Genomic DNA, 26,382 nt, shown 5'->3' with positions numbered 1-26,382 from the left:
CAACCAATGATTTCCTACTTCAAGTTCTGACTCTAAATTCTTTTCATCTTTGGTTTTTTTTTTCCTTTAGCTGCTAAAGCCACAGTGTTCTTTTGATTCTTTAGTCTTGATTTTTAGAAAAAATATCATTAAAGCTACTACTGCATTCCTGCCTCATATACAATAATTTATCTCATTTGAAACTGCCAATAAGGCTTCATTTGATACAGAGTCTGAGTAATTGAAATGAGCAATCATATTCAAGACATGCTCAGTGACTAAAAGTCATTTGATAGTGGACACATTTCTATTATAGTTCATATTTCTGTTACAGGACACATTTCAATTATTATAGTTCATTTGAAATCAAATGATGTTCACAAGGGTACCAAATTCTGGTACCCTACAAACTTGAGAACATGTAGAGGGAGCTCCTGCCAGGATAAACCTTAGTATGACTTTGTATGAATACTTTTCCTTATTAAACTCTGTATTTGTTGAAATTATTGTAGCACTGACCATGTTGAATTAGTGGTTCAGATTTGGACAGTATTCACTAAGCTTCTGCCTGCTAAGGGGAAGACAGGCCCTATCTACTTATAATGTGTTTTTAATGAGACAAAGGAAAACTAGGCTTTAATATGGAAGGCTAAATGATATACAGTGGTCATAAAATAGGACAATTGCAATCCTATCTGCCTTCTTATTTTGAAACAGGGTCAGAGGTAAATCTTGTATACTTTTATGTTTTTGATATTTGTGTTTTTGCTTACTGTTCATTGGCTACTGTACTCATACTGTTTGGGGTACATTTATCCTCCATATAATATAAAGATTTGCTGCTGATTTAGTCTTTTTCAAAATTTGAAACAATATTTTCCTGAAAATTTGTATTGGTTTTTCAGGAGAAAGATATTATATGGGTTCATTTGTATTATCTAGTTTCATTTAAAATAGACATGAGTAAAATTATTTATTAATTTTTGTCATGCTGGTTTCAAAGTTCAAAGTAATTAAACATCTTCTTGTATTTTTAATAATTTTGGCTATTTTTATTATTTACCAGTGGTGGGAGAGTTAAGTATAATTGAAAAGCAAGCATATATACTGAAAGTGTGGCATGCAAAGAATCATTTTAAAACTTGTGATTGTGATCCAAATAAGCATTATTAGATATTCAATGGGTTTCTGTGTAAACAGCATTTTAACTTATCTGATCTATGTGATATATAAAAGCATAATTAGCAATGGCAAATGCTAACTATCAGGTGTATACTGGCTTCTACATCTCTTGTGAAGAAACCAATTGAAACTACTAGTAAAAAGAAAGATGTATGGATATGTGATTTTATACAGGTCTATCAATGAAGACTATGTCAATAATGGAGCAAGTGTTATTCGACTATAAAACTATTGTTTAACAGGATACCTTTCCCAAAGTCTTATAAAATGATACCTTATTTACAATTCATACTAAGTGATATTTACTACTCATTACTTATTTAAAAACTGTCCTTTGCCTTAGTATGCATTTTAAAATTAATGTGATAATTTATGTAAAACAACTTTGGTTTTTACGTAGGCATTAAGAGTGTGCTTCGTAGTCTGCATCAGGATAGTACATAATTTAAAAATCTTTCTTTTACTCATAAACGAGTAAAAGTTTTATCAGGTTTCAAATCCATTCATTGCTGCACTCTTTCCCCCTGGATCTAAAGAGTTTGCAAAGTAACATCATGGTCTCTTTTAACAAGTAACTGAATCAAATTAGTCACTTAAAATCTCTGAATAAAGGTGAATAAGGCTTTCCTAAGTACTGAGTCAACATGAGGAAAGAATTATGCCATTATGATAATAATGCTACATATTTGTACAGAGCTTTATAGTTTATGAGGTGCTTTCATCTACTTTAAACCATTTGATCTCTGTGATAACTCTGAATAAGTGAGGCCATTTTTTTATTGCACGTGACAGACATGCTAACCTATGCTGGATTGAGAACTTAGGGGAATTTGTTATGAAGATCTTCAGTTGACACATGGAAATCAGTGGACAAAAGTGGGTTGTGAGACAAAAACAGATGTAAACAGAAAAGGTTCTCTCACTACTCTCTCTTGTTTCTCCTCCTTTCCTAAGTGTACATTTTCTCTCATTCTTTGGCCTACCTCTATTGCATGTTTTCTCCATTATAGTTCTACACATTTTGGTATGTGTATAACAGAAATGTGTCCACTAATATCCTTGAAGTTTTAAAACTTAAGATCAAAGTAAGTCAGATTATCTTTTTCAACTCTTTTTCCAGAATGTTCAATGAAGCATGATCTAAAATTGTGCAGATACATGGGAAATGAAATCAGGTATGAGAAAAAGAATACATTTATCTGAGGAATTAAGGAAAAAATGATGCTTATTTTCCACAAACATCACAAGATTCACACACTTATTATTTAAAATTTATATGTGAGGAGCCAGAGTATTTACATTATGTTATGTGATAAAATTAGTTTGGAATATTACTATGTAAAAATAAAAGACAAAGATCAGGTGATTTAAAATATAAGTCATATTGTTCACTGCTTAAAAACTTATCTAGTCTTAGGGACTCAGAAATATAGACAGATGGAGAGTTGATAAAAGCAGGTATTGATAGTACATATAGAAGAAAAATTCATAAGCATATATATAATGTATAATTTATAGAGACACAAACATATTTCTATGTTAACAAGTTGCAACTGTGATGTAAACTTACATATATTGATTAAATATTTAGATTGCTAAATATTAACAAAGAAACTAAAATGCAATGTATAACTTTCAAATTAAGCACCGTGCTATGTGCTTGTTTATCTACATAAAAATAAATTTTAAAATTCAGACAATAAAATGCCAAACTAGCCACTATGGTGGTAAAGGAACTTTTAAACTCTAAGATGAAATCAAATGGTCAAGTGTTCTGTTTGTTCTAAAGTAGCTCCAGTTTGCTACATAGTTAATGTGTTTTTGTGGGGAGTGAACTATATATAGTTCCATACAACCTATTGCAGGTCAAGATGGCCCAGTTGCTGTGGTGATTCCTAGTCAGAGGAGCCTTGGAAGAAGGCAAGCAGCTTTATCAGTTGAAATTTTGAGCTCAGTCACCAACTCCCAGCAGTAGAGAGTTCTGGGCATAACAAGATAACCTCAACGTTTTTAAACTTTCGCTGTGAACTTGAAGTCTGTTTGCTTTTCCAAAACTTTCTCACAAATAAACTTTTGATGACAAATCTTATATAATCAATATGCTGAACGAGCTCTGTCTCAGGCAAGCTCCATCAGAGATTGTCTTCTTACCTGGCCTCAGCATTTTCTCTCTGTGCGTGTCTGTTAGTCTTTTCTTCATCCGCCATCTCACTTCAATTCTTTTCTTTTCTACCCTATTACTTTGGGATTTACTATTCAAAAGATAAGAAAATATTGATATTTCTGTGGCTATAATAATTGCTTTTACTGATGTTAGTGTTTGAGTACTACAAATTTTCTTCTTAAAATATTCTCAGCTATGTTAAAATTGGATATATTATGTCTTTTATAATTCTATTTATTTTCTAGAAATTTCTTATAATTATTTTTGACATTTTGAAACTTTCCTATGTCAAAGGAAAGTGATCATGATCTTGCCCCTCTCAGGTTTCTGACCTAATGGCTGTGCTGGTAGTAGCATGTTTTGAGTATTTACACCACTCACTAATCCAGAGACTTCCACCTATTAACTCATATAGGAAATAACTCAAAACTATATTAATTGTGTAAAAAACTGGGGCTACTTCAGAACAAAGAACTTGATCTCTCTCTCTCTCTCTCTCTCTCTCTCTCTCTCTTAAATTTTCCTTCTGAATCCAATATATTTAGGCACACCACTGTTACAATGACATCTATAGGTATTGTTCATATTTTCTAGTTTATTGTTTTAAGAACTTGATCTCTTGATGTCATCTTTCTTGATTCCAACCACTTTTAACAAAGAATCATACTTTCCTCATTTTATGTATTTTATAGGTATTTAAAGGGTCATGAATAAGTTATCTATGGGAAGTATGTTTATGATTAGCAAAAATTATTTCATTAAAAACAAAATGAAACAGAAATAAATAAAAAGTAGAAATTGAAGAGGAAGTATTTCCACATGTATCGACCTGCTGCCTATTTATTTCCATTAGTTCTTACCAATATTTTTGGAGTTGAAATATGTGTGGTGTCCTGACTCTTCATAAACTGTTAAAGGATCATATCCAGTAAGAATGAAATGAGGAATTTCAGTTCTCTATTGGTATCTTCATTCCATGTAAATAAGAAAAGTGTAGTTAAAAAAAAGTAATTAAAATAAAAACCCTAATATCTAATCCCTAAATATGACAATTCTTTTTGAGATTTTACAGTAGAGATAATAAGATTGATAAAATCATATAAATAAGATCATATAAATATTTTAAACTTTAATTTATTATTACCAAATTTGCATATCATTTGTTTGAAGGCATATTTGTCTCACTTTTCTTTATAATAAAAGTGAATATTGTGGAAAAACTGTACCAGGATTTTTTGTTTGTTAATTTTATTATAAATTGAAGTTTATTTTACCTAGAAATAAAATCATTTCTAAATAATTATACAAGTAGGAGGAAACTATAGAGTGATTTTACTTTATTAGAAATAGGACTGATTTGCATGTTTTAGTCTTGTTTTGTTGCTCCCATGATGATGTAGAATCAAAATAGTATATTCTCTGTTGCCTGAAGTAATTATTTTCTCAGTTTAGTATAATTATGCATTGGATATACATTATAATTCAAGTGTTTTAATTTAATTTCAGTTTCGAGGACTGTTTGATTTCTAATAATTTTATTTCTTTCAACTAATGAACATGTAAATATTTATATGGCTCCAAAATCAAAGCTTACTGAGACATCCCACTCCAATCCTTTTCTCCTCTACCCTATTACTTTTGGATTTACTATTCAAAAGATAAAAACGTATTGGTATTTCTGTAGCTTTAATTAAATTTTTACTGACGTTAGTGTTTGAGTACTACAAATTTTCCTCGTAAAATATTCTCAACTATATTAAAAATTGGACATGTTATGTCTTTTATAATTCTATTTACTAAAAATTCCTTATAATTACTTTTGACTTTTTGGAACCACAAGCTGTTTAAAAGGAAAATGATCATGATCTCAACATGAACGTGAATTTTTTCATTTTAATTTTGTATTAATTTCTAGTTCAATTTTGTTCTGATTAAAATGGTACATGAATATTTTAATGCATAAAGATATTATTTGAGGGGCATGGGATTGTGGCTCAGTGGTAGAGCACTTGCCTAGCATGTGTGAGGCACTGGGTTCAATCCTCAGCACCATACAAAAAGCTAAAACAAAGTAAAGTTATATCCATCTACAGCTAAAAATATTTTTTCAAAAAGACATTATTTGAGACAATTTTGCAGGGCAATTTTTGTAAATACTTTATATATATTTGAAACAAGTATTATTTGAAAACACTGATTTTGGTATATACTTTAAAAATCTTTCTTTTCTCTTTCCTGTTTAGCATTTCCATAACCACACTAAGCTTTTGCACATTTGATCTGTCTTGGACCGAATAGGAAGTATTTCCACCTATTTCATGTGTATCTGTCTATATTCCACATACTATAATATCTGCTACACAAAAATCATACTAAGCTATGTTGTGCATAATTGTTGACAGTTACTATAATCCTACTGTGCTCTATGGCCTATAGATCATCTTGCTTAGAACTTTTGACCAAGATTTTACCTTTATAACCTCTTAGGGTCATAATAATCACTTTTTTAGTTTGCTTGTTTGTTTGACTTTACCCATCCTGTTATTTCTAGTCCTGATCACATTTGTTTGTGTCTTCTATAACAATAGAGTTGAGCTTTCCTTTGTTAACTAGTGGTAGTTGAAGTCTGTGGTAGCCTCCAGCCTTCACACATCTATCAGACCTTCATTATGAGTAATAGTAAAATTATTTTGTAACAACTCCACCTGCTGCCCTGCGTCTTCTAACATCTAGTTTTACTCAAATGGCACTGTCTTCCTTAGAGACTATACATGTATGATTATGCCTTTTCAAAGATTAAAATGCTGCACATGATGCTATTGGCAAAGCAACACTCTCGTTTGAAACAATAGAGAAACTGATAGCTCTCTTCTTTACCCTGTCTTCTGTCAGTTTCATTTTGTATCCAAGGAATTGAAATTATGAGTAGCATACCAGTACCCAACCATTATAGTATTATTTGTCTCAATTTTACATTTAATATCAAACACAGATCGTGACCCCTTTCCTGTGGTTTCTATAAATGCTTCATCACTTACCTGAGGTTCCAAAGACATCGCTGAAGAATACAAAGTTTTTACACCACACATCTGGATTCCTGGAGAGAAAAAGAGGAGAGTTTTATTACTGTGATATTTTCTGACTTCTTACAGTCCTAATAAAGTTTCTCCAGTTTTGATACTTAAAGGACAGGAGATGGGACATAAATTCCTCTCCTCATGGTTTATTTCTTTGAGTGTCATGCAGATGTTTAGTGTTGGTGTCAGTTGAGCTGTTGTTGGTAATAAGTCTAGTACCTTTTTACCTTTTCTGAGTGATCCTGACCCTACAGCCCATGAAAAATAGGTAAAATAGATTAAGTAAACATTTTAAGGTAAAAGTTTATACACACACATTCACATGTATAAATTACATACGTGTATATACACACTATATATATATATGCACATACATATATATACGCATATACATATATATACACTTTGGTTACTTTAAATTTCTTTTATATATATGTATTTAAGCATAAATATTTAAAAGAAATATTTCAAATGTATAATATAAAGAAAACTACTTTCTCATACTGGACTTTATTCATATTGTTTATGTATAGCCTTTGCTAATTCATCCTTCTTTATCTTTCGTGGGGTAAAAATTTGAATGTGCATGTACACACACACACACACACACACACACACACAACTTCTCTTTTGTCATTAGTGCTGGTTGCTTATTAACTTGTGTTTTCCTTTTTAGGTAACCCTTGACTCTTGAATCTTTGAGCTTTAGACACCTAACCCATATACTAGGAAGGAGGTAAGAAAATGAGGAATTAATTTGTTGCCCACAACTATGACACATGGCCTCTTCTATATACAAAATAGGTTGAAAATCAAATTTCTAACTTTTAAAGAACCAGAACTTAATAAGAAATATCTTGGTGGGATTGGAAATAAATAACATAAAACATTTACTTTTTTAATACTTATTTTTTGGTGTAGATGGACACAACACAATGCATTTTATTTTTATGTGGTGCTGAGGGTCGAACCGGGACCCGGCCATACTGTGCTAGGCAAGTGCTCTACCGCTGAGCCATATTCCCAGCCCCCCAAAACCTTTACTTATGTATAAAAAAAAAAGCAAGCATGATATGTACCACTTATTTTTTAAAACTATTGTTCTAATAAGCATTCTGTCTCTCTGTATCTCTGACTCTGTCTCTGTCTCTCTTTCCTCTCTCCCTGTCTCTTATAGACACACAATGAAATCATAGCAACAATTAAAATATTGGATTTTCATTACTGTGTTCATTATACTTTTTGTTATACTATAATATATGGCTTTTACTGTGATGAAACAAGTTTCCTTATCAATCTTTAGAAATATCTAAAACTTGATTGGTGCTCAATAGATGTTTTTAAACCAAGTACATATCTAAATACTATAAATATCACAATTATTGTAATGTGATAGTTAACAATTATCAAGGTAAAAACTTGACATCTTTCAAAGATGGAAGAAAACATCTCACTCTCACCCAACACCTATTAGTGCGGACAATTTTGATACCAATAGAAAATGGTTTACATTGATGTGATCTTAGGGAAACTGATGTAATTTATGCAAAACTAAATATCTAAAAAAGCAACATATTTTTTAAAATGCTGAAATTTCCAATTTTTTTAAGGAACAACATGGACTTTAATGCATTTTGAATAATGCATTCTGATATAATAATGTTTTTTATAAAATACAGATAAATGTAGTGAGGAAAAGTCAACTGCATTTCCATAACCCAGATATAATAAATTTAACATTTTCTGTATACATATTTATAAATATCCATTTATTTAATGAATATACACTTGTACACATATATTCACTATACAAAATTGGAATCAGATTGTGCATATACTTTATACGATTTTCTTTAAACTTAATTGTATATATAAACATTTTCATGTTATTAAATATTTTCCTAAAATATTCTAATGAATGCATAGGATTTTAGAATATGGGTATGTTATAAACTATTTAGATATTTTTAAGACATACAGTTCCTTTCCAATTTTCTGTTAGCATAAACATGACTTAGATAAATATCCATCTACAACTTTGTGCAAAGTTCTGGTTATTTCCTTAGGATAATTTCCTAAATATACACCAATGAAAATTTAAGATACATAGTACAAATTCCTTTCCAGTCCACATTCTCTCAAGGAATCCATGAGTGTTCTCCTTTTTTTTCCATCTAATTTATACTAGTTCTTAAAATATGTTGCTATTTTAACATATGAGAATAATGTTGGGTTATTAGTTATTTTCAGTTATGTTACTATTTAATTTTCATGTGTTAAGATTTCAAAATTTATATATGTTCATTCCATTTTCAATATTTCAATGCTTTCATGTTATGATCAATTTATAAAATTCTTTATATATTGAGGTATTAAGATATTCACCACCGTGGCACACACCTGTAATCCAATGGTTCCAGAGGCTGAGACAGGGGGATTCCACATTCAAACCCCATCTCAACAACTTAGCAAAGCCTAAACAACTTAGCGAGAACTGTCTTGAAACAAAAAATAAAAAGTAGTCTTGATGTGACTCAGTGGTTAGGCCCTGGGTTCAAACGTTGGTTCCAAAAAAAAAAAAAAAAAGCAGATGCATAATTTATAGCTTAGTCCTGAATTATGTATGTCCCTATATTTTCTAAAATATGACTTCATGGCTTTTTTTAACCAAAATTTGTATTTTTTCTATCTAATGTTGGAACAACATTTCATTATTTTTAGTCAAATAGCATTTGTAGAAAAGGTCTTTTATTAGAATGTTACAGGTTCATGATCATGTTGGTCAATTATAAATTTTATAAGATATAATACTAAATATGATCTTTCAGTAAGTACGTTTGCATCACTTGATACAGAATTAAAGCATACATCTATGTGATACATTGTCAGGGAAAGGAAAGAAAATTTTGATTGCAGAAAATATAGTAAAAATTATACAGAAAAATAAATTGAAATAAGTAGATCTTCAGATAATTAACCTCAAAGTCTTCTTTCATTTAAATAAATCTGATAAATCTACTAGTACTGTACTATAATTTGAATATAAATCACAATATAAATAAATATATATAAATTTAGGCACAACTAATGTATTTTAATTCATTTTCTATAATTGATGCTCTCCTAAGCAATATGGATGAAAATTTGAACAAGCTTTGCAGATAAACTAAGATGCAGAAAGCAAGTTATTTTTGGTTGTTTGGAGATTGATTTCTTTACCTCTTTTCTCTTATTAAATAATAATTAAATGAAACTAGCTCCCTATCCTCTGCAATATAGACACATAGCTCCTCCTAGAGCTATATTTTATATTTCAAGTTTAAGCTAGTACTTCTCATTGTCTTCTCATAAGTGGTGCCTTTGAAATGACATCAAAATAAGAATTTCCTATAGTTGATGATTGATATTGCTGATGTGTGTATTCATTTGTACTCATTTATTTAGCAATCCTAGATAAATACAACATATTAAATATGCATTTCTCAAATTTACACATAGATTTAGGCTAATAGTTAATATACTGTGAGGTCAAATTATTATCAAAATACTTTATAAATGCTGTGGCTTAAGCTTTTTAACATACATCTAACATAAGTTAAAAATTATCCCCAGTGTTCACACTCAATTAAAACTTTAAAAAGACAGAGATAGCATAAATATTAAGTCAGTATTGCACAAAACATGGCATTATAATGTCATGGTTGTAAGAACAATAAAGCTTTAAATTTCCCTACAGGATACACTTGCCTATTTGGGTATGTTGCTCAAGTTGTGCATTGCCTAAAGGGATGTATTCACGATAAACAATGCTTTCTAAACAAATTGATGTTCTATACCACAAGTTAGGATTTGATTACTGAAAATGTGTGTATAATGCAAAGCTAATTATAAAACCCCCAAATTGAAATGTTCTTTTTCAGGGATTTAAATGATTTCCACCAAGGGAGAGGACGTTTCAATATGCACAGAGCTAGCATTATGTTTCTTCTACTAAATAGTAAAATAGCTTGAGCCAAATAACACTTTCCAGTTTTTTTTTCCCTAACATTTCTATGTGGCTTTAGAGAAATTCCAAAATAGTACTCAGGATCATATTCTACGTAATCCTTATCTCCAATTGACAATATGCATTGCATTTCTTTAAAAAATAACATGCTTTGTGCAGAGAGATGCTGTATTTCTAATTAGAGTTTCTATAATTAGCAATATAACTTTGGCTACTCCTGAGCAATATTAAAATGAAAATTTCATTTGCTGTTTAGTTTCCCAGGGAATTTTCTAGTCATGCTAAATGACTGCCATAGGCCCACAGATTAGAATGAAAACAAATGTCACAATATATTTTGTATGAAATGTAGACTATCTCCAACATTTTCTTTAAAGAATCACTGTATTTTCTTTTATTCTTTAAGGTACTTAACATCCTATGCTTCAGAGTTCTCCTTATTAATCTTTTTATTTACTAAAAAAAAATCCCAATGATCTTTTCATCATTGTGACATGGAGTTTAGAAGCTTAATAATAAATGCTTAGCTTTATCTCTGAAATGTTTTCATTTTAAAATATTTTCTAGCTACTGCATGGTATCTAATAAAATAAAGAATAAACTTCTTTTCTACAAACTCTATAATGTAGAGCAAATTTCATAGAGAGCTAGGCTCTGAGAGGAACAAAATACTTTTGGAATCAGGCTCATTTGCTTTGACTCTTAGTCCCAATAACCTGTAACTTTATGATCTTTCCTCTTCGTGCCTCCATTTTCTCCTTAATAAAATACCAAAATCTTTTCTTAAGATTATACATAACAGGAGAGATAGCCGGCTCTATGAACAGCACATAGTGTGTTTAATGTTTCTAGTTTTGAATATTTGAGAATAAGGAAGTGTGGAAATATTTCTTAGATGCAGCATGATCTTAGATCTGAAGGAGAAATGGAAAACCATGGCAGAAATGTGAATGGAAGCAAGGAAAAACACAGGAAGCTGCAGGAAAACAAGCAATTATATTTCATTAGTTCACAAATAATGAGTACAGAGCATAACAAAATAAAAATATGAGAAATATTCATAGTAGTCAGATTCTGTAGGACAGGAAAAAATATACTTTGCACTTTAATACCTGTTTAATACATTGTTGTGGGAAGAATTTAATTACAAAATGACACTTTGGTTCTATTTTCTTGCCTGCCTATATTTTGATGATTGGCTCATTCATTTGTCCAGTTGTCAATGTGAAGATGGATTTCTCCACCCAAAGAAGACATCATAGAAGTCAGTTAGAATGTTATCACCACGATAGTCCATCTAAGCTATTCTGAGTAAGTGGATTTTGTCTATTTTAATAAGGAAGTTGGTGATGAGTTCTTTGTACATTCTGGAAATTATGGCTCTATCTGAGGTGTGAGGGGTAAAAATTTGTTCCCAGGATGTAGGATCTCTATTTACTTCTTTTACTGTTTCTCTTGCTGAGAAAAAACTTTTTAGTTTAAGTAGGTCCCATTTGTTTATTCTTGTTATTAACTCTTGGGCTACGGGCGTTCTATTAAGGAATTTGGAGCCCCACCCCACAGTATGTAGATCGTAGCCAACTTTTCCTTCTATCAGACGCAGTGTCTCTGTTTTTATATCTAGCTCCTTGATCCATTTTGAGTTAACTTTTGTGGCTGGCGAGAGAAAGGGATTCAATTTCATTTTGTTGCATATGGATTTCCAATTTTCCCAACACCATTTGTTGAAGATGCTATCCTTCCTCCATTGCATGTTTTTAGCCCCTTTATCAAATATAAGATAGTTGTAACTTTGTGGATTAGTCTCTGTGTCCTCTATTCTGTACCATTGGTCCACCTGCCTGTTTTGGTACCAGTACCATGCTGTTTTTGTTACTATTGCTTTGTAGTACAGTTTGAGCTCTGGTATCGCTATACCTCCAGATTCACACTTCCTGCTATCCAATCAACAAATGGGCCAAGGACCTGAACAGACACTTCTCAGAGGAGGACATACAATCAATCCACAAGCACATGAGAAAATGCTCACCATCTCTAGCAATCAGAGAAATGCAAATCAAAACCACCCTAAGATACCATTTCACTCCAGTAAGATTGGCAGCCATTATGAAGTCAAACAACAATAAGTGTTGGTGAGGATGTGGGGAGAAGGGCACACTTGTACACTGCTGATGGGACTGCAAAATGGTGAGGCCAATTTGGAAAGCAGTATGGAGATTCCTGGGAAAGCTGGGAATGGATCCACCATTTGACCCAGCTATTGCCCTTCTCGGACTATTCCCTGAGGACTTTAAAAGAGCGCACTATATGGATACGGCCACATCAATGATTATAGCAGCACAATTCCCAATAGCTAGACTGTGGAACCAACCTAGATGCCCTTCAATAGATGAGTGGATAAAAAAATTGTGGCAGCTATACACAATGGAGTATTATGCAGCACTAAGAAATGACAAAATCATAGAATTTTCAGGGAAATGGATGGCATTAGAGCAGATTATGCTAAGTGAAGCTAGCCAAGCCCTAAAAAACAAATGTCAAATGTCTTCTTTGATATAAAGAGAGCCACTAAGAATAGAACAGGAAGGAAGAGCATGAGGAAAAGACTAACAGTAAACAAAGACGAATGGGGGGAGAGAAAGGGAGAGAGAAGGGAAAGCATATGGAAATGGTAGGAGATCTTCAGTGATACACAAAATTATGAGGGGCAAGAAGAGGTTATGAGGGGCAAGGGGGAGGAGGGAAAAAAGGGGAGAGAATTGAACAACAGCAGAGGAGGTAGAGAGGGAAGATGGGAGGGGAGGGGAGGGGAGGGGGGATAGTAGGGGATAGGAAAGGTAGCAGAATACAACAGTCACTAATATGTCATTATGTAAAAATGTGAGTATGTAACAGAAGTGAGTCTGCAATATGTATTTGGGGAGTTCAAAACCCAATTGAGTCAAATGTATGAAAGATGATATATCATGAGCTCTGTAATGTTTTGAACAATCAATAAAAAAAATGGAAAAAAAAAGGAAGTTGGTGATGAACTATTCCAAAGAAATATTTATGATGTGGTAGTGTTTGAAGGATTCTAATAAATGATAAGCCTGTCTTCTTTCACAAGTGTCCTTTTTCTTTATTGAAGAATATTCATTAAATATGTACCATGTGACAGAACCACTTTGAGGCAATGTCTCTGTGCTGAGACATAGTTCAGGTTTTAAAGGATCTGTTACTTTGGAAAAGACCAAAAAAGCAATTGCCTTTATTTATAAATATTATACTATAAACAAAAGAGAGATAAGCTAAGATTGTAGGTCATTTATATCTTAGTTAGGTTAGTTGAAATAATTATTCAAGGAAGATAGCTTCTAACCTACAGACATAAAAGAATTAAAGGAATAAGTCACTCAGATATCAAGGACAAGAGTAATGTGGAAATATGAATCCACAAAGAAAACACATGTGAACCATAACCAAATACATATTTTTAATCAGCAGAATATACTAGGGATTACTGCTGATTGTGGGAAAAATAGTAAAATAAAAATTAATAAAAAATCAAGAAACCAAATAAAGTAATTATTTGTATAATGTGATGATGAATTTTATTTTTATTTATTTATTTTTAAAAAAAAAATTTTTTGGGGGGGGTTACTAGGGATTGAATTCAGGGGCACTCAACCACTAAGCCATATCCCCAGTAGTATTTTGTATTTTATTTAAAGAAAGGGTCTCACTGACTTGCTTATTGGCCTTGCTTTTGCTGAGGCTAGCTTTAAACTTGGGATCCTCCTGCCTCACCCTCCTGAGCTGGTGGAATTAAAGGTATGCACCACCATCCCCAGCAGAATTTTATTTTTTATACATATTAAAATTGCCATCTTTTGAAGAGAATTAAGCCTATAAGTCATTTTAGCTTTCACGTGAAGCAGGCTGTTAGCATACAAGTAGGAATGTGGACAAATCTACCAGTGACTTATTTTTAAAAGTCCATTATGTTGGTGGTTAGGATTCAAACACAATGATAGATTAGTAATAAGTGCTATTTTCCATATATTTTCAAGAATCTTCTCATAAGAATTATTGATTGCTTAGACTTGTGAGGGGAAAGAAGAGAACAAAACAGAATCACGGATAAATTTTGTTTAAAAAAAAAGACATTTCAAGGAAAAAAATGCTTCTTTCTTTACTTTTTTTGGAAAGAATTTTTTTTTACATGAAAATTTGTTAACATTATTAATCATCAAAGAAAAGAAGTCAACACATATATAAACTCACACTTGTTAGGATGTCTATTATCAAGAAACAGAGTTAAGTTTTGACAGAATGTAAAGCAAAAGTAACCCCTAAGTATTTTCTAGGAATATAAATTGTTATAGAAATACAAAAAACACTATGGAGTTTCCTTGAAAACTAAAAGTAGAGCTTTTTTATGTGTTTTTATTTATTTATATGTGTTTTTTATGTGTTAAATTTTTATGTGTTTTTATTTATTTATTTATATATAAAACATTTCAGCTAAGCTTTAATATTAGCTTATTTATATTTTTTAATAAAAATAATTTTTAAGAAATTTCATGTGTCCCAAAGAAATAATTATTTTTCCTTTGGAACACATGATCAAGTTAGGACATATACCCTAACTGTTACAGTTGTATAATGATATCAAGTTCTAGAGATAAAAATTGAACTTAAAATGAGCTGGTAGAATCATTAACAGATGATATGCTAAGATGTGGAATTAAATGGATTCCACTCGTGATTGAATAATGAAATGCATAAGAGGACAGATCATGATCAATATACTAGCTTTAGTAACACATAATGTTCAATAGCACATTGAATTTGTGCACCAATATCTTTTCCCTTTATAAAATATGACTGAGTTTAACATGTCCTTCTTTAATTGTCTGAATTCATCTTGCAAAACTCAGTATATGGCTGAAGAAACAAGAATGCATCTTTATGCAGTGTTGCAGGAGTATCAAGAGGGAGTTGGAAGAGGGAAGTTCCTAAGTAAGTATCCTTTTGAATCTTTAAATTTTGTTAGGATAGTCCCAGCCATGGGAGAATGAAGGGTGGGGGTGTTTTTCTAACATTTTTAATTGGTAGGTAGTGAACAGACCTAAGTGGTAGAAACATGAGATTAAGGGGATAATTCTACAGATTGGGCTACTGCACTGACCCCCTCCCTCTCCGCCAGACTTTTCTTTTAAAAAGTGATTCACGTGAGGCCACTCTGGTGTTTCCTGGCCTGAGTTGATAGGGTATGCTACTTTCCTAAGAAAACAACCTATTATCTGCAGAAGAAATGCAGGCCAAAGAAGATGCCATTTTCAATATATCTTAGGTAGTGTCCTTTACTCTGTTTGAGCTTTAATTTTAAACTAGAAATTTTCTGGTATTTCTTTATCATTTTTTTTTTACTTTTAAGCAACTCATCTCATTATTTGAAATAAGTTTCTTAAGACATACACTTTGGTCCTAATAAATTTCGATACTCTATCCTGATAGTGTTGCGTTTTTATCATTTACCTTTACATTTTTTGTATTTACTGCAATTATTGATATGTTTGAAACTATATCCATAATTTTCTTATATGTTTGAAACTATATCTATAATTTTTCTTATTTGTTTCTGCTTTTTCTTTTCAATTTCCACTAATTTTAGGGTTATTAGAATATGTTTTATTAATACATTTTTTGTATATATAATTTTGTCTTAATCTCCTTATAAACTTTTGTAGTTACTTTTAGAGTTAAAATACATATACAACCCATTACCAATGAAGGTTTTATCATTTTGAAAAAGAATGTTGAAGTCTTACTCTGATATCTAAGTTCCTGTATGCAATAGTTTTCTAATATACACATATACATGCATTAAAAATCAAGTCATGCAGTACTATAATTTATACTTTCAATCATCATGTATATTATTTTAAAAACTCCAGAAAAAATCATTATAATTATCCAATATTTGCCAACACTGCCATTCTTTCTTTGTTGCTAGGTTTACTAATTCCCAAGTTTCTGATTGGGTATTATTTCCCTTAAGTCAGAATAATTCATTTAGCAGCTATCCTTTCATAGCATATGCCCTGGCATTAAATTCTCTCTTATTTTTTTTTAATCTGAAAATGTCTTTATTCCTCCTTCATTTATCATTTATATTTCCAGTGGATATTTAACACATTAAAAATTGATCTTGTGTTGGGGCTGTGGCTCAGTGGTAGTGCACTTGCCTGGCATATGTGAGGCACTGGGTTTGATTCTCAGCACCGCAAATAAATAAATAAATAAAATAAAGGTAGATAAAGAAGAAAGAATTTTGAATGTCTTCACCACAAAGAGATAATGCATATTTGAGGAGATAGCTAGTTTTAACCTAATTTAAATTGACATAATGTATACATGTATTGAAACAACACATGGATATGTGCAATACTTGGTGTTTTTATAAATCAGTTAAACAAAAATAAAATGTTAAAAATAATAAAATAAAATAAATGACATCTAAGTCAAAAGGGGAAAAATGTTAAATTTAAAAGTATTATACCACAGTCTTTTCCATGGTTTCAAGGCAGAAGTCTACAGTTTTTCAAACTGTTGTTCCTTTTTAAATTGTATGTAATTTTTACTATGGTACTTTAAGGATTAAAGATTATGTTCCTTTTTATTCCATGAGCATCTGTTTTTTTCTCTTTTTCTTTTTTTCCTTTTCTTTTTTGTCTTTTTCTAACTTTTCCCTTCTCTGATGTTCAGATTGGACATTGACTGATGTATTTCAAGCTCATGGTCTATTCCTTCTGTCACTTTATTTCAGTAATTGGATCAATCTACTGTATTTTTCATTGCATTCATTATACATTTTATATGTAGCATTTCTACTCAATTTTATTTTATATCTTTACTTTCTTAGCTGTGGTTTTCTATTCTTCCATTCAGTTCGGGAGTGAACCCAGGATTTCATAGCTGTCTTTAAAAGTCACTTTTCCAGAAACCTACCCCTTTTCCCAGCTTTCTATTAAGCTTTGTTCCTCTGGGGCTCTCTTCTTTTCCTCTCTATAAAGCTAGGCTTTACTTGCAGCTTCTCTAGCACACTTTAGTGACTACATCCACCTCCATGACTAAGTGCTGTAAGTAAGTACAGAGAGAACCCAAAGCAACTGTAATCACAGCTTCACCCATTAGAAAGGCAGATTGCCCTTCCTCAGAGTTGGCTGCTCTGCTGTTGTACCTGGCCTTTGTGATTTCTTACAATATGTGATATTTGAAGTTTCACTTTCTGTCCCCTTGAAAACTTTTGCCTGTGTTCTTTCCATCTGCTCACAGTGCTTAAATTTGTAGTTCTAGTTTGCCGTGTTGCCACCATGGAAATATTAGGGAAGAGTTGGCAATTCACCACCCATTCAATGTTGTCCTGAATTCTTCCACAGCCAGTTTTACTTTTCAGCACTAACCATCCCACATTCTTGGAAGGTTTTATATTTGTATTCACTGGATGTGACAGGATAGGATTTGATTATTCCATATTATTTGGGACAAGACCAAAAACATCTCACGATTTGAGCAGAAAATGTATATACTTCCTATGTTACATTAAGGGTAAAATATGGATGACATGCACTGTTAATTACCACAATTTCCCTAACTCTCATTAGTAATGTAGGTACTTTGCTTTGATAATTTGTGCTTTTTATGTGGACTATGCAGCTCCCAGAGCTAATATATGATTGTATCAATAAGTTAAGTGATCATCTCAGGAATTAATTTCAAAGGAATAGCTGTAACATAATGGCTAAACTTTCACCCTGGGATAGCTTCCAAATCCTACCATTCCTCTATTATAAATATCAAACCTTTATTTCCATCACCATTTTATAAAAATCATACATTCTTAATACTATCTCATTCATGCAAACACCTTCAAATTTCTTATGAACAGTTAAGAAAAGTTCTCTTTGGTTGAAAACAACGTTTGATTTAAAATAGCATGATTAATAAAATTATACTATAATGTACTTCTGCTTTTTTCAGATTAAAATATTATGCCTATACAGAGAAAAATAACGTGCATTTCTCTCCAAACAATTCCAATATACTTAGACATATATTCCTAGGTATACATATATAAAATGAAAATATACCTCTTTTTTTTAAGAGTATATCTTATCCCAGCCTCATAACATGCAAACAAAAGCAGATTTAAGTTTTATTTGTTTTTTATTTTTATTGGTGTCAGAGATTGAACCGAATGCCTCATGCCTGCTAGGCAAGTGCTCTATCACTGAGCCACAATGCCAGGCCAGATTTACATTTTAAATAATTAAAATTTCTTCTAATCAAATGCATAAAAACATATATCATAAAAGTTCTAGAATTTTAAAGTTTTCAACACATAATGTTTTATGCTAAAATGTTTTAGCATATCTTTATGTTTTAATTCAAAGATCCAAGATTTCATATGCCATGTATTATACAAAAATAAATTTTGATTATACTAACTTCTCTACAAATTATAAATTAATATATATGGTCATTTTAAACTAAAATAGAGTTTTCTATATGTTTCCTAACAAAATTATATTTGAATAAAATTTCAATCTCATATTGACAAAATTAATATAATTTTAACTAATTACTTCATCTTTTTGTCATAATTAACTATGTTACATCTAATTTCTTTTATAGACTTTATACCATTATAATTATTTATAATCAACTTTGATCTTTACTTTATCAAATCTGTCAATTTGAGTACAAACTGGTATGTATCCTTTGTGATATATGGTATGACCAGCAGCTCAAACTTAGTATCATAACAAATTCCCATTGAACTATTTTTTTGTAGAAACTCTATAAATTTGCTCTTAATTAATATCTCTTCTTAATATTAATCTATTTCTTTAGACCTTGAAAATGAATTTGATACATAATGTGAAGGCTGTATTTAGCAGTGTTATTTCTCTGACATCAGAATGATCCAGAAGATCTATTAGGATTTTTTCTGTGCTTCTTTTTAAAAATATTGCTTGGGGCCATTGAGAGGACTTTAAATTCATCCCACTGAGAGGCTAAGCAGAGAGGATTAATAGAGGGTATGTTCTTGCATTTATAAGTTCTAAACTGGGTTGTTAAGAATCAGAACACTGCAAGTAGGAAGGCACATGTAGCAACGATTTTAACAGATTATTCCTCAATTTTAAGAAGGGGTAGAAAAATATGTCAGCAATTTTATTCATTCAAATATAATGGGAAAGCCATGAAAGAGATTTGTAATCACATAAGTGAGTATTTAGTTTTTATATTTTACAAAGAACTGGTTGTGGGACAGTTGTATTATGTTGCCTTCATCTAAACATCTATTAAATTTTCTTGCATTTCAGTTTTATCTTTTACGGGAACTCCTGTGATCAAAAACGTAACAAAGTGGCTTCCTCAGTTTCTTTTGCTTTATTCCACTTTTGTATATGAAAACTCTTTAAATGAACCAGAGAATCACAATTTCCTGCAGAGCCGTTCTTGTTTTAGCTGCTACAGCAGAAAGAATTGCCTTTTAAAGCCCTTTTATGTTTCCCTGGGTTGAACTTTATTATTCTGTATTATAGATTCTTCAAGTTTAAAAAAAAATGTTCAAATGAATGAGACACTCACCATAAAGTGCTTAACGTGTTTAATTCTCCCACTACCTGAGTTTTATATTCTATTATTTTTTCCTTAATAATCAGAGACTTTGCATGTCTGGTCCATATTTATTTACCTATAAGTCAAGTTTAATGTGAATGAACAAAAAAAACCTGAAACTGTTTAAATTTATATTTTCCAGGAGTTCCATGGTTTTCATTTTTAATACTCTTGAAGTTTTTCTAATGAAGAGCTTGCTGGTGTTCAACATTGAGACATTGTGTTACGTATACATTTATTTCAAATATTCTCAATATTTATGTAGAGGTATAAATAATACAGAGTTGAATATAAGATAATAATTTTGATTAATGTATTCAATAATACATGGAAGGCTGCGGGTGGTGGGCTGCGCTTGGTCTGCTGCACTGTGCCTGGACCTTCCCCAACAAGACCCACCCCGCCACCTGGAGATCCCTTGAGAGCGCGACCACTGAGTCACAGTCTCAAGCCCATCCAGTGAGGTCTCCTCTCTAGGGATGGTAAAGTTTAACCCTCCTCTAGGTTGACCCACCTGCCAGATGACAAGGAGAATATGCTCACTGGGAGCCAGAGCTCACATGCTTCTCTGAGCAATGTCCACTCCATCAACCTCATGCAACTTATGGCCAGTATGGAGTCCTATGAAGGAAGGGAAAAGAAAGGCATATCCGATGTCAGGAGGACTTTCTGTTTGTTTATCACCTTTGACCTCTTATTTGTAACACTGTTGTGGATAATAGAGTTAAATGTGAACAGAGCTATTGAAAACACGTTAGAGAAGGTGGTACAGGTGACTACTCCTCATCTTATTTTGGTACATTTCTTTTGGCAGTTTTTCAATATAAAGTGTTGATACTCGCCTAGGCTGCATGCAGACTGTGCCACTGGTGGGCAGTAGCGTTGACAACAGCAGTGACCAGTGCCTTTTTAATAGCAAAAGTGATCCTTTCAAAGCTCTCCTCCCCGAGGAGCTTTTGGCTATGTGCTGCCCAGCATTTCATTCATCCTCGCCTGGATCCAGACATAGTTCATGGATTTCAAAGTGTTACCTTGAGAAGCAGCAGAAGAAAGCAGACTCCTGATAGTTCAGGATGCCTCAGAGAGGGCATTCCTCATATCAGCTGGTCTTTCTGATGGTCAGTTTTATTCCTCTTCTAAAGATGAGGTAGGATCTGAAGAAGCTGAGGAAAAACAGGAATGTGAAAAACCTCTTTTAGAACACAGAGTTCTGCTTTATGAGATGTGAAGAACCCTCACTGAAGGTTTTGGAGGGAAAAAATATAGAGATGGGGTCTCCCTATTGATAGTTGAAATGGCCACATCCACTGCTGACTTTGTTGAACAGCTAGTAAACATTTATTTATGGTGAAAACTCATGGACATTTTCTGACATCCACACATGTTAGTCTCCTGCCTCTGGCCTTCCAGGTCATGCCATGATTATTCTGCTCTTCAATGAGACTGAGTCTGACCTGTCAATGTACCCATTGAAGGAAAGTTGTGTTCTGGATCCTTATCAAAAGAGTTCTTAATACATTGAAACAATACCTTTCTAATAAATGAAATACTTGTTATACCAATTCACAGTATGGAATTGTTTGTTTTATGTCTCAGACTTCTTTTATATTTCTTTTTTTAACACCCTATATTTCCTTATTTTTCACTCATGTGCGTGTGCTCTTCATAGAATTTTTAAAAAAGTAATAAAATTCAGCATATCAAAAAGAAAAAATATATAGTACATGGTAAGTAAGCATTTCAGTTCCCCTTGGGGTTGCTTTTAGTTGCTGGAAGTTACAAGGAGATATCTAAATGTTTAACTTATTACTCCATGATGTCTTGATAATGTGGGAAATAAATCTCCATGTAATTGAACTAATTTTTTTAAATAATTAAAATGCTTAGTACAACAGTATGATATTAAAATGAAATTAAGTAAAAAAATTCCCTTCAGATGTCCAAGGCGAAGGTGAGCTATTGAGTTTATCTTATAGAGTAGCAGGAAGAGAGAAAATCAAATACCTTTAAAATTCCAGAAATGAAGCTTATTTATTTAAAGTTAGTACTGTATGGGTTTTCAAGCTGTGTTCTAATATTTTTAAATTGTTATATTGAAGAAGCTATAAGATACCTTAAGACAGGCTTAGGGGCAGGCAGGTGAATGAGGCAAAGAAACAGAAATCTTAGCTCAATATTAGAAGGTACTTTCTAACAACTAATCATTTCCCCATCAGACATGTAATGCATAAAAATTAGGAACATTGTACAGGGTTTCAGCATTGGGAGAAAAGAATCACATTAAAATGATCTCTGAGGACATCTGAAGCTAATAATCTATGAGTTCAATGTTCCTGTTCTACATTTAATTAGCCTTAGCACTTTTTTTTTTGGTTACTTCATTTTGTTTTTAGTTCAAAGAAGATAATGGGAATAAATTCACATCTATATGTCATTCTTTCATTTGGGAAGAAAAACAGTTATAATTAGGTCTCATAATGAAAAAAAAATTAAGTCAAACGTTTAAAAGGGGTGAATATCATTACTTTCCTGTGAAATTATTTGTTCCAATTATTGTTTACCAATCAAATAGAAATCAGTGCAATAAACATTACATTACATGGATGATCATCAGCAAATCATAGCTACCATTTTCTTCACCATCTTAAATTAGTAATTCAAATGGCTTTAAAAATTGAACTATGCTTGAACAGTACATTTTTAAACATTTTAATCGATCAAATTATTATTTATAGAGATATATGAAATTTATGAAAGCAATTTAAGGGAAAATATTAAGAACTATTATTTTTCAGTTGTAAAATTTGAATTGATAATACTTTTATTCATTGCTTTCAGGAATGTGTAGATATGTACCACTTCATATGTTCCAAGTGAGTGTTTAAGTTTCTATAATCAATTGAAGGTGTTTTAATGATATAAATGATCTTAAAATGTTAGTACTTCTGACTCCAGAGTTTCAAATATATAATCTTATCTGAAGATCTGATCAAGGATGAACACAGAGACGTGTGTAGAAGTTGCTATTCTGGGACTATATACTAAACAACACTAAGATCTTCAACCACACATTTACTAAACCAATATTAACTAACTTAAAGCTCTCAATATCTACATGATTAAGCAATAAATGACACAGTTTCTTAAGTGCAGAAGTAGAGACAGAGTTAACACAACTTGTCCACCATAATAAATAAAATAAATGGGAAGATAAAGATTTAAAGTAAAGAAAAAACTTCAAATTAATTCCCAATTCCTGGTTTTTAGTATCCTTTAAAAACTGCATCTCAGTAATGGAAGCTTATTCAGCTGGTATAGAGATACTACATATGTATAAGTAATGATTTGAAGTATGCTTAATGTGGATAAAATAATTAGTTATATATGTTATATATCCTAGGAAGAGATTTAAATGTATTAAGATATTAATCAATCAACCTTCTGAACACATCTATGAATATGTCAATATTCATTCTGCATTAAATCGGTTGAAAGGGTTCTTATATATTATGGTTTAGTATTTGTATTATGTATATGAGATTCATTTTTTGTTAGCATTTTTATCTATCTTTTTATTACTTGCCTCAAATCATACTAATTTCTTTACGTTTATCTTATTTGACATATTTTTATTTAAATCATTGCTAATTCCAATTCTAGATTATCTGTAGGCCTGATTCTTACGTTTGTTTATTCTCTTCATTATGTCTCATTATCATTTCCCTTGACAGGTGTAATAAGTCTTTCATATCATTCTAAACAATATATAAAGAGGAAGATAAGGTGCTCTATGTTTTATCATTCCACAGGATCATTCCCAAAACAGATCAACTAGCAAATTAGAGATCTAGCTGGAGTAGGGAATTGATGTAATTTTATTAAGATTAACTTCTCCATTAATCTTTTTTCTATTCTGTGTGCATAGTCTGTGTGCATATTTATTTTAGGATTGGGATGTTTTCTGCCTTCTCAAATGGAAGTCTATGGAATCTAGAAAAAGTTGGAGACCTCAATTTTTTGTAATCACATCAAATGTCTTGAGTATAAAACAAGGTTTTTGTTCAAAAGTACCTTCACTCCTTTTTTGGGAATATGTCTTGTACATATTGCAAGACTGTAAGAAACATAATTATGCCTTTCATAAACTCTGAATCTTCCACTTAGCAAAATAACTTAGTAAATAGACCATAGAGAAAAAAATGATCATACACTTTGGGCTCATGGATTTCAAAATTTTTGTGCAGAACTTCATAAACGCCCAAATCATTATGGAATTTCCTTCTCCAGCAGAGGACCTCTGCATGAGTCAAATTCAATCATCAGATCATGCACATCAGCAAGTACTACCTAAAAAGAAAATACCCAGGTGTGAACTGCTCACCTTCTAAAGTCTTCTTTTAAGGAATTTCAGTTTTATTTTCTTACAAATTTGCATATTTCTTTAAAAACTTTATGTTTTATATTAATTCTGCTTTTTCCTTTTTATTTTGATTGCTATGAAACACAGCCAGTATACCCTACTCAGAAGTGTTATTCATTAGTGCTTATTTTCTACGATTATGTTCTTAATTTTTAAAAGTATTACATGTACTTTTTAAAATTTTATTGGTTATTTTTACAATTTCCCAATTTCTCCAGATATTTTGCTGTATTTAATTTTCATTAATAATCTGTAATAAGGCTGGGGATATGGCTCAAGCGGTAGCGCGCTCGCCTGGCATGCGTGCGGCCAGGGTTCGATCCTCAGCACCACATACCAACAAAGATGTTGTGTCCTCCGAGAACTAAAAAATAAATATTAAAAATTCTCTCTCTCTCTCTCTTCTCTCACTCTCTCTTAAAAAAAATAATCTGTAATAGCTATCATATTATATTGGATGTCAAATTATAAACAACACATTATTTTCTTTTGTTTCTTGCTTATTATCACAAATCATACTTTGTTTCCCTCTGTGCTAATTGTTTTTTTTTGTTGTTGTTGTTCTTCAAAATGTTTATGATCCTTTGAAAATATTTCTGGGATTCCTCTGGGAACAAGGGTAAATCTGTGTTCCTCTAAATAGTATTTCCTACTAGTATAAAATCACTTTAAATATTATGATTCACCAAAGTTTTCAAACATTTCAAGTAATTTAAATTATAAGAAAGACCTGTGAATGTACACTTTGCTTGGACTCTCCCAACCTACTTACTCTGAATGATGTCAAACATCTTTTTTTTGTAGTTGTCTGAAATGAAGAGGTAGTCCTTAAGAAGTCTACCTTATAGATAAGTAGAGTTCTATTGTACTCATCATACATAAAGGCATAAAGCTCTGTCTATCCTTTTATGAAACTTAGGTTTATAAAAAAAAAAAACAGTGTTTAAGTTTGTGCTCTAAGTGTTCCTCAGAGCAAAAGAAACATTAATCACCCCTGTACTAGATTTAATGATTTATCATTATAATTTTATTAGCTCATAGATGGACCTAAAATATATTCTATCAAATATTTTTGTAATATTTGTAATTTTGTAAGGTGTTTGTAAATCTAGGTTTCATTGACAGTCATAATATGAGAAATGATATGTCCTTCCATTCAGTATCATCTATCTATTCCATTCTCCTTTACACATATATCGGGTTTACCAATTATCAGGACTTGCCTGAACCTAACAGACACTTTCTTTTTTCTTTTCTTTTTCTTTTTCTTTTTTTTGGGGGGGAAGGAGCAGAGATTGAACCCAAAGGCACTTAATCACTGAGCCTCATCCCCAGACCTTTTTATTTTTTATTTTAAGATAGGGTCTTGCTAATTTGCTGAGAATAAGTCTGGCCTTGAACTTGTGATCCTCCTGCCTGAGCCTCTCAACCAATGGATACTTTCTGACATAATTTTATTTGGCTTAGAGGCAAGTTTGTATGCAGTCTACCATTCTATATTCATGTTTGTGTGTGTGTGTATGTGTGTATGTGTGTGTGTGTACATGTAATGTTTCATTTATCTCTTCATTTATCATTCTTCTTTCTTTCTTCTTCCACTTAGTCTCCTTTGCTGACTCCTCTGCTTCTTAATCAGAAACATCAGGAATGGATCTGGTTTAAGTAATCCTTCAAATACATGCTGAAATATTTGCATAGGGGACCTCATCCAAACCCATAGCATTAAATAGCTTTTAGATTTTAAAATTATATTTAGAACCCTAACCTCTTTACTGTGCTATGGACTTGTATGATAAAATATCTGCCTAAAATCCTTTTCATTTAAAACATATAACAATCTGTTTCTATCATCAGGATGTAGCATTAAACAAAATATACA

The 26,382-nt window shown here is 31.7% G+C and overlaps 1 pseudogene; it reads left to right on the top strand.

The window, feature by feature from the left end:
- Nucleotides 1-17,522: 17,522 nt before the first annotated feature.
- LOC101961766 (STARD3 N-terminal-like protein pseudogene) lies at nucleotides 17,523-21,311 on the top strand (annotated as a pseudogene).
- The last annotated feature ends 5,071 nt before the right edge of the window (nucleotides 21,312-26,382 follow it).

This window comes from Ictidomys tridecemlineatus, chromosome 6, assembly GCF_052094955.1.
Source record: "Ictidomys tridecemlineatus isolate mIctTri1 chromosome 6, mIctTri1.hap1, whole genome shotgun sequence".
In the NCBI taxonomy this organism is placed as follows: Eukaryota; Metazoa; Chordata; class Mammalia; order Rodentia; family Sciuridae; genus Ictidomys; species Ictidomys tridecemlineatus.
Note: the sequence above shows the minus strand (reverse complement) of the source record. Positions and strands in the feature narration are given on the sequence as shown.